Below are 10527 nucleotides of genomic sequence, written 5' to 3'. Positions count from 1 at the left end.
CATTGATAGACACTTGGGCAGCATCTCCGTCTTGGTTATGATAAATAAATACTGTTCTGAACATGGATATATAAACATCTCTTTGGGACCCTGCTTTCCATTGCTGGTATGATCCAGCAATACCACTCCAATCCAGGAGTGGTATTGCTGGATCATATGGTAATTCTATGTTTAATTTTTTTTATTTTGAGAAATTGATGTATTGTTTTCCACAGCAGCTGCACGATTTTACACTCTCATCACCAGTACACAAAGGTTCTAGTTTCTCCATGTCCTTGCCAACACTTGTTATTTTCTTTTTTAAATAGTAGCCATCCTAGTGGGTACAAAGTGGTATCTCGTGATTTTGATTTGCATTTTCCTATGATTAGTGATGTTGAGCATCTTTTTAAATGCCTATTGGCCGTTTGTGTATCTTCTTTGGAGAAATGTTTTTTCAAGTCCTTTATCCATTTTATACACGTATGACAGATTTGTTAACAGACAATGCCCATGAATTTATTTCTTCTTGGACATACCCATGGTGTAGCCATGGTGGCCTGTGGTCTTGGTATTCTGGCCTTGGAAATGAAGTCCTCAGAAGTGGTGCAACCCTATATGGGCCTGAATCTTCTTCAGTCACTCCAGGTTTTGTGGTGCTTGTTAGACTAATGGCCAGGACCTGGCTATTTTCCATTCTTCAAGTCTTTCTGTCTCTTCAGGAATCAGTCTGAGATTTTGCATAGGCATGGATTCTGCATAACGGTGATTGTACATTCTAGCTCATCCACAGTGAGCTCTCCTGCTCTTTTGATGAAATCAGTGTCTGCTTTCTTCAACACCACCGGAGCATACCTTTGCCCCACACACTTAATTGCAGTGATGGCAAAGGCAGTATTCCACTACCCATTGATATTGTTGCTGAGCATTCGCAAAATGTGCTAGAAGTCCTCAGGATTACTAGAGACATGGCAGCAACTCCAGCAGGCCCTTTTGTCCATTTTTAAAAAAATGGGTTGTATTTGTTGTTGAGTTTTAAGAATTCTCTTTGTATTCTGGATATTAACCACTCATGATACCCATGATTGTAAATATTTTTCCCATTCTATATATTGTCTTTTCACTGTTTATTGTGCCCTTTAATGGATGGACATTTTTGATTTTGATGTAATTCAGTTTTACTTTTGCTGCTTGTACTTTTGGGATCAAAAACAAGAAATCATCGCCAAGTCCATTATAAGGAAGTTTCCCCCCCATGTTTTAAGAGTTTTATCATTGAAGTCTTACATTTAGGTCTTTGATCCATTTTGAGTTAATTTTTCATGTGATGCTAGGTATGGCTTCCACTTTATTCTTTTGCATTTGGCTATCTAGTTTCCCAAGCACCATTCATTGAAGGTAATTATCCTTTTCCCACTGAAGGTTTTTGGCATCCTTGTCAAAAATTATTTTAACCTATATTCAAACATTTATTTCTATTCTCTCCATTCAGTTCTACTGGTCCATATGTAAGTCTTCAAGCCGGTAACATGCTATTACTGTACCTTTATATATATATATATATATATATATATATATATATATATATATATATATATATATATTATTTATTACTCAAATGAATTTATCACATCTGTAGTTGTATAATGCTCATAACAATCCAATTTCACAGGATTTCCATCCCATAACCCAAGCATATGCCCTCACACCCCAAACTGTCTCCTCTGGAGATCATAAGTTTTTCAATGTCTGTGAGACAGTATCTGTTCTGCAAAGAAGTTCAGTCTGTCCTTTTTTCAGATTCCACATGTCAGTGAAAGCATTTGATGTTGGTGTCTCATTGTATGGCTGACTTCACTTAGCATGATAATTTCTAGGTTCATCCACGTTGCTAAAAAATCTGGTATTTTGTCCCTTTTAACGGCTGAGTAATATTACATTGTGTATATGTACCACATTTTCTTGATCCACTCCTCTGTCCGTGGACATTTAGGTTGTTTCCATGTCTTGGAAATAGTAAATAGTAAATAGTGCTTCAATGAACATCAGTGTACATGTGTCTTTGCAAGTCATGGTTTCCTCTGGATAGATGCCCAGGAGTGGGATTGCTGGATCAAATGGTAGTTCTACGTTTAGTATTCTGAGGAGTCTCCATCCTGTTTTCCACAGTGGTTGCACCAATTTACAGTCCCATTGACAATGTACTAGGGTTCCTTTTTCTCCACACCCTCACTAGCACTTCTTGTTTGTAGACTTTTGGATGGTGGCCATTCTGGCTGGTGTAAGGTGGTACCTCATCGTGGTTTTGATTTGCATTTCTCTAATAATGAATGATGCTGAACATCTTTTCATGTGTTTTTTGGCCATATGTATGTCTTCTTTGGAGAATGGTCTGTTTAGATCATCTGCCCATTTTTTGATGGGGTTGTTTGTTTTTTTTTTTGGTATGGAGCTTCAGAAGGTGTTTATAAATTTTTGAGATGAATCCCTTGTCAGTCTATTCACTTGCAAAGATTTTCTCCCATTCTGTGGGTTGTCTTTTTGTTTTGTTTAGGGTTTCCTTTGCTGTGCAGGAACTTTGAAGTTTGATTAGGTCCCATTTGTTGATTTTTATTTTTATTGTCAATACTCTAAGAGGTGGATCTGAGAAGATGTTGCTGTTGTTTATGTCAGAGACTGGCCTCTGTTTTCCTCTAAGAGTTTTAATAGTGTCTAGTCTTATATCTAGGTCTTTAATCCATTTTGAGCTTATTTTTGTGTATGGTGTTAGGGAGTGTTTTCATTTCATTCTTTTCCGTGTGGCTGCACAGTTTTCCCAGCATCACTTATTGAACAAGCTGTCTTTTCTCCATTATATATCCTTGCCTCCTTTGTCATAGATGAGTTGGCTGTAGGTGTGTGGGTTTAATTCTGGGCTTTCTATCCTGTTCCACTGATCTATCTTTCTGTCTTTGTGCCAGTACCATATGGTTTTGATGATTGTTGCTTTGTAGTATAGTCTGAAGTCAGGGAGGCTGATTCCTCCAGCTCCATTTTTCGTTTTCAGGATGTCTTTGGCTATTCTGGGTCTTTTGCGCTTCCAAATAAACTTTAAAATATTTTGCTCAAGTTCTGTGAAAAATGTCCTTGATAATTTGACAGAGATTGCATTGAATCTGTAGTTTGCCTTAGGTAGTATAGTCATTTTGATAATACTAACTCTTCCAATTCATGAGCATGGTATATCTTCCCATCTATTTGTGTCCTCTTTGATTTCTTTCATCAGTGTCTTATAGTTTTCAGAGTACAGGTCTTTTGTCTCTTTAGCTGAGTTTACTCCTAGGTATTTTATTCTTTTGGATGCAATGGTAAATGGGATTGCTTCCCTAATTTCTTTTTCAGCTCTTTCCTTGTTAGTGTATAGAAATGCCGTCAATTTCTGTGTATTAATTTTGTATCCTGCGACTTTGCCAAATTTGTGGATGAGCTCTAACAGTTTTCTGGTAGAGTCTTTAGGATTCTCTAGGTATAGTATTATGTCATCTGCAAATAGCAATAGTTTTACTTCTTCCTTTCCAATTTGGATTCCTTTTATTTCTTTTTCTTCTCTGATTGCTGTGGCTAGGACTTCCAGAATTATGTTGAAGAGTAGTGGTGAGAGCGGACATCCTTATCTTGTTCCTGGTCTCAGTGGGAATTCTTTGAGTTTTTCACGATTGAGAATGATGTTTGCTGTGGGTTTGTCATATATGGCCTTTATTATGTTGAGGTAGATTCCTGCTATGCCCACTTTCTGAAGGGTTTTTATCAGAAATGGGTGTTGAATTTTGTCAAAGGCTTTTTCCATGTCTATTGAGAGGATCATATGGTTTTTATTCTTCAGTTTGTTAATATGGATTTGTAGATATTGAAGAACCCTTGCATCCCTCGCATAAATCCCACTTGATGATGATGTACAATCCTTATATTGTATTGTTGGATGCAGGTTGGTAGGATTTTGTTGAGGATTTTTGCGTCGATGTTCATTAGTGAATTTGTCCTGTAGTTTTCTTTTTTTGTGGTATCTTTGGTCTTGGTATCAGGGTGATGGTGGCCTCATAGAATGAGTTTGGGAGTATCCCTTCTTCTGCAATTTTTTGAAATAGTTTCCGAAGGATAGGTGTTAGTTCTTCTCTAAATGTTTGATAGAATTTGCCCGTGAAGCCATCTGGTCCTGGACTTTTGTTGGAAGTTTTTAAATCACAGTTTCCATTTCAGTTCTTGTGATTGGTCCATTCATCTTTTCTATTTCATCTTGGTTTAGTCTTGGAAGATTGTAGTTTTCTAAGAATTTGTCCATTTCTTCTAGGTTTTCCATTTTATTGGCATATAATTGCATATAGTAGTCTCTTATGATCCTTTGTATTTCTGTGATGTCTGTTGTTACTTCTCCTTTTTCATTTCTAATTTTATTGATTTGAGTCCTCTCTCTTTTTTGCTTGATAATTCTGGCTAAGGGTTTATCAATTTTGTTGATCTTTTCAAAGAAGCAGCTTTTCGTTTCATTGATCTTTTCTATGGTTTTCTTTGTTTCCATTTCATTGATTTCTGCTCTGATATTTATAATTTCTTTCCTTCTGCTAACTTTAGGTCTTGTCTGTTCTCTCTCGAGATGCTTTAGATGTAAAGTTAGTTTGTTTACTTGAGCTTTTTCTTGTTTCCTGAGGTAGGCTTGTATTGCTATAAAGTTTCCTCTTAGAATGGCTTTTGCTGCATCCCACAGGTTTTGGAGTGTCATATCTTTGTTGTCATTTGCTTCTAGGTATTTTTAAATTTCCTCTTTGATTTCTTCATTGATCCATTGGTTGTTTAGTAGCATGTTGTTGAGTCTCCACGTGTTTGCGTTTTTGGCAGATTTTTTCTTGTCGATTTCCAGTTGTATAGCATTGTGTTTGGAAAAGATGTTGATATGATTTCAATTTTCTTAAAGTTACTGAGGTTGAATTTGTAGCCCAGGATATGATCAATCTTAAAGAATGTTCCGTGTGCACTTGAGAAGAATGTGTATTCTGTTGCTTTTGGACGAAATGTCCTATAAATATCTGTTAAGTCCATGTGGTTTAATGCATTATTCAGGGCCTGTGTTTCCTTATTGATTTTCTGTCTGGTTGATCTGTCCATTGCTTTAAGTGGGGTGTTAAAGTCCCCCACTATTATTGTGTTAATGTCAATTTGTCCTTTTAAGGTTGTTAGCAGTTGCCTTATATATTGTGGTGAACCTATGTTGGGTGCATATATATTTAAAATTGTTATATTTTCTTCTTGGATTGATCCTTTGATCATTATGTAATGACCTTCTTTGTCCTTTAAAATATTTTTCATTTTAAAGTCTATTTTGTCTGATATGAGTATTGCTACTCCAGCTTTCTTTTGACTCAGCTTCACATGGAATATTTTCTTCCATCCTCTCACTTTCAATTTGTATGTGTCCCTAGAAGTGAAGTGGGTCTCTTGAAGACAGCATATATATGGGCCTTGTTTTTGTGTCCACTCAGTGAGCCTATGTCTTTTGGTTGGAGCATTTAGTCCATTAACATTTAAGGTAATTATTGATATGTATGTTCTTACTGCCATTTTATTAATTGCTTTGGATTTGTTTTTGTTGCTCCTTTTGCTTCCCTTCTTCTGTTGTTCTCTCCTCTTCTGGTTTGATGACTGTCTTCAGTGTTGTATTTGAGTTGATTTTTCTTTGATCGTGTATCAAATGTATATTTTTGATTTGAAGTTATTCTGAAGTTTTGATATAAGAGTCTATATGTATATGAGATTGTTTTAGGTGTTTCACCTCTTAATTGCAAGTTCATCTCCAGTGTCCTGCATTTGTACCCACCTCTTCTCATGATTTCTGATTTTGGTGGTATAATTGTGCATGGATGATTTGGTATCTTTACTGTATATATACCTTTACTGGTGAGCCTTGTCATTTGTGCAATTTTTGTTTCCTGTTGCCGTCTTTTCTTTTCTGCCTAGAGAAGTTCCTTTAATATTTGTTGTAGGGCTGGTTTAGTGTTGCTGAATTCTCTTAGCTTATGATTAGCTGTGAAGGTTTTGATTTCTCCTTCAAATCTGAATGAGAGCCTTGTTGGGTACAGTAATCTTGGTTGGAGGTTTTTTTCCTTTCATCACGTTAAGTATATCATGCCACTCCCTTCTGGCCCGCAGAGTTTCAGCTGAAAAATCTGCGGATAACCTTATTGGGGTTCCCTTGTATGTTACGTGTTTCTTTTCCCTAGATGCTTTCAAGATTTTCTCTTTGTCTTTAATTTTGGTCAGTTTGATTAATATGTGTCTCTGTGTATTCCTCCTTGGGTTTATTTTATATGGTACTTGTTGTGCTTGCTGGATTTGAGTGCGTGGTTCCTTTCCCATGTTAGGGAAGTTTTCGGCTATTATCTCTTGGAATATTTTTTCTGTTCCCTTCTCTCTCTGTTCTCCTTCTGGCACCCCTATAATACGGATGTTGGTGTGTTTAACATTGTCCCAGAGTTCTCTGAGACTCTCTTCATTTGTTTTCAATGTTTTTTCTCTTTTGTGTTCTGCATCCGTAATTTCTTCTAATCTGGCCTCCACCTTGCTTATTCGTTCTTCTGCCTCCTGTATTCTGTTGTTAGCTGCTTCTAGTGAATTTTTTATTTCAGTTATTGTATTTTGCATCTCTTCTTTTTTAAGTTTATGTCTTGTATCTCTTTGCTCAGTGTTTGCTGTAAGTTATCCATCTTTGCCTCCAGTTTATTTCCAATGTCTTGCATCATCATCTTCAGCATCAGCAATCTAAGGTCTTTTTCCTGGAGGCTGAGAATTTCCTCATCGCTTAGCTGCTTTTCTGGGGTTTTTCCTTTCTCCCTCATCTGAGTTATAGTCCTCTGTCTTTTCACTTTTATAGGTTTTTGGTGTGGTGACCTTTTTACAGATAATAGAGTTGTAGCCTCTCTTAATTCTGGTGTCTGCCCCCTTATGGCTGAAGTCAGTATGGGGGCTTGCTGTAGGCTTCTTGATGGGAGGGGCTGATGCCTGCCCACTGGTAGGTGGAACTGATTCTAATCCCTCTGGTGGGTGGGGCTTAGTCTCTGGATGAGATTAGGGGCTGCTGTGTGCCTGGGGCTCTTTAGGTAGCCTGTTTACTGAGGCGTGGGTCTGTGATTGCCTTTGGTCTTCTCAGCCTGACTGATGGGTGGTGCCAGGTTTTCCCAAAATGGCCACCTCCAGAGAAAGGCAGGCTGCTGAATATTCCTGAGAACTTTGCTTTCGATGTCCTTCCCTCACAACAAGCCACATTCACCCCTGTTTTCCCAGGATGTCCTCCAAGAACTGCATTCAGGTTTGACCCAGATTCCTATGGAGACTTGCTTTGCCCTGGGACCCAATGCACTTGAAATTCTGTGTGTGCCTTTTAAGAATGGGGTGTCCATTTCCCCTAGTCCCTTTGAGCTCCTGCGCACAAGCCCCACTGGCCTTCAATGCCAGCTGCTCCAGGGGCTCTTTCTCCCAGTGCCATATCCCCACACATGAGAGTTTGATGTGGGACTCAGAACTCTCACTCCTGTAGGTGAGTCTTTGTGAACCAGTTAGTTTCCAGTCCGTGGAGCTTCCCACCCAGGAGGTATGGTGTTGTTTATTAGTGAAATTGCCCCTCCTACCTCTTGATGTGGTCTCCTCTTTGACTTCTGGAGTAGGATATCTTTTTGAATATTTCTGGTCCATTTGGTTGAAGATTGCTCAGCCTTTAGTTGTGAACTTTGTTGTTTTTAGGAGAGAAGTTGAGCTCCAGACCTTCTATTCTGCCATCTTAATCCCCTGTAATATATTTTGAAATCAAGAAGTGTGAGTCATTAATTTAATTCTTCTTTTCAAAGTTTGCTTTGGCTATTTGGAGACCTTTGAAATTCCATATTATTTTTAGAGTGGATATTTCTATTTATGCAAAAAATGCCATTGGGATTTTGATCAGGACTGCATTCAATCTATAGATCATTTTGGTTAATATTGACATCTGAACAATATTAAGTCTTCCAGTCTGAACACAGTCTATCTCCTTATTTATGTCTTCTTCAATTTATTTCAGCAGTAGTTTGAAATTTTCAATGTATAAGGCTTTCACCTCCTTGGTTAAGTTTATTCCCAAGTTTTTTTTTTTTAAATGTTATTATAAATATAATTTAAAAAATTCTTTTTCAGATTATTTATTTTTATTGTATACAAATGCAACTGAATTTTGCATTTTGATTTTTTATCCTAGAGTTTCAGGATTTGTTTCATTTCTAACAGTTTTTTTTTAATGCAGTCATTAGGGCTTTCTACATATAGGGTCATATTGTCTGCAACCAGAGACATTATACATATTTCTTTCCAGTATGGATTTCTTTTGTTTCCCTTTTTTTTTTTTTTTTTTTTTTTTGGCTCTTTAGGCACACACCCATGGCATATATGGAGGTTTCCAGGCTAGGGGCTAGGGGTTTAATCAGAGGTACAGCTGCTGGCCTATGCCACAGCTACAGCAATGCCAGATCCGAGCCACATCTGCAACCTACACCACAGTTCATGGCAATGGCCAGATTCTTAACCCACTGAGCAAGGCCAGGGAGGGATCAAACCTGCAACCTCATAGTTCTTAGTTGGATTTGTTTCCGTCTCCTCTGTGACACAATGGGAACTCCCTGGATTCCTTGTTCCCTTTTCTTGTCTACTTATGCTGTCTAGGACTTCCAATACTATGTTGTAATAAAACTGGCAAAAGCAGGCATCCTTAACTTGTTCCTGATTTTAGAGGAAAAATCTTGCAATCTTTCACCATTGAGTATGATGTTAGCTATAGCTACTCCTCATTTTTCCACTTGGATTTATGATGAGATAGTCTGCTCTGATGAAAAGTAGTCTTATGTCTTGATACAGTTAAGAGCAATACTGTAATTTGTCAAGTAAAATTTTATATTTCTTCAATTTCATCTCCTCGTTTAACAGCTAAGGAAAGACTCTAAAAGTAGGCATGGCCATGTGATAGTTAATGACACTGATGACAGTGAGAAGAGGTCAGAATCTCTTAACTCTCAAGACAGTCCTATTTCGATGACTCTTGAGTGCTTCTTGAGTTCTAAGAGTTTGTTGCAGTTGTCAGTTGCATTTTGTTGTAAGCAGCTCTTAATGCTAGATCAATCAGACACAGCTATGCCCTTAACCTTCTGCAATAAATTCTCTTTTTCTATCCGAACACCCTGATACCTACTATTTGTTGCTTTCTCCCCTTTAAAGACTTTCCTGCCTCAGAATTCCAGTGGACGTATTTTCTAGAGCTAAAACTGTGCTGAATCATAAATATTCTTAACTGCAAAGGCAGCACTATTCATAGTTTCAAGAAATACATCTCTCACATGACTGTGCCCCTGTTTTTCAAATGGATAAAGTGCTGCTTTAATGAATAAAATATTAATTCACTTAACTGAGTCAAAACATTGGGTATTGTATTTTAATTTAGAACTTTTCACCAGGTGGATTATAAATCTGAAGCACAAAAAAGTCAAGAGAACAATATAGCAAATTAATCTGAAGTAGTATTTCCATATTACATGCCATTCTTGAGTAATGGTTTTGACAACATATTGGCAAGACTGTTTTCTTCATACTCTTGCATGTATGTATATAAAATATGTATATTCTGTAGTAGAAGTTATCATCTGTCTCAATGAACATAGGGTCTAAGTGATAATGATTTTTTGCTCATACTTTAATATCCATTAAGTTCTAACAGATGAAAAGAGTTATGGAGATGGATGGTGGTGATAGTTTCACAACAATGTAAAGGTATTTAAAACCACCTAGCTGTATACTTAAAAATGGTTAAGTCAGGAAATTTTATATTATGTGCATTTTATCACAGTTTTAAAAAGTGGGAAAAATGCATGCTGACTCTGACACTCTGTCTAACCTCCCTTCCAGCCAGCATTGGCGGTAAAGGCCCATGGTTCTTGGTTTTCAAAAAGTAAAGAATAAACGTCATTTGTCTTTTTAGAGTAAAATGCAAAATGCTTATGTACACACACACACCACATAAACACACGGGTAGGCACTTACGCATTACTTAAGGCAAGCTGGGATGTTGTGAGAAGTACATGCCCAAAATACTCTTTAATAAGTAGTATGCAAAAGAAAAATATACCATTCTCGTGCCCTAGGCTGCTTTTGATAAGGAAACAAGTAGCAGCTGTAACGAATTGCATGTATTTAGCACTCATTGCTTTAATAACACCGGGATCTCTGCCACAGGCTGGTTTGTGTTAAAGTTGTTCTGCTGGATGCAGACTTATGGAAATGTCAGGAACATCCTATGGAACTATTTCTAGCAAGTAGGATCTTCTCTAGGCCACTCCTTGAGAATTTTCTTATGCTTGAGAAGGGGAAATGATAGCAGCGGAGATTTCTCTTTGATAGATTTCAAATTTTTTAAGAATCTAAGACCATAAACAAGGAGCTCTCTCATGTTTCTCCTTGGAGGAACAAAGCTGAAATGTGGGGATTTATCAGCCAAGGGTCATATTT

The 10527-nt window shown here is 37.3% G+C and overlaps 1 pseudogene; it reads right to left on the bottom strand.

The window, feature by feature from the left end:
* Window positions 1–498: 498 nt before the first annotated feature.
* LOC106508958 (small ribosomal subunit protein uS13 pseudogene) lies at window positions 499–980 on the bottom strand (annotated as a pseudogene).
* Between the last annotated feature and the right edge of the window lie 9547 nt (window positions 981–10527).

The sequence above is a fragment of the Sus scrofa genome, chromosome 1 (genome assembly GCF_054392235.1).
Source record: "Sus scrofa isolate SSC_HxYL_T2T_F1_AM1 chromosome 1, Sscrofa_HxYL_maternal_Yorkshire_Landrace_v2.0, whole genome shotgun sequence".
In the NCBI taxonomy this organism is placed as follows: Eukaryota; Metazoa; Chordata; class Mammalia; order Artiodactyla; family Suidae; genus Sus; species Sus scrofa.
Note: the sequence above shows the minus strand (reverse complement) of the source record. Positions and strands in the feature narration are given on the sequence as shown.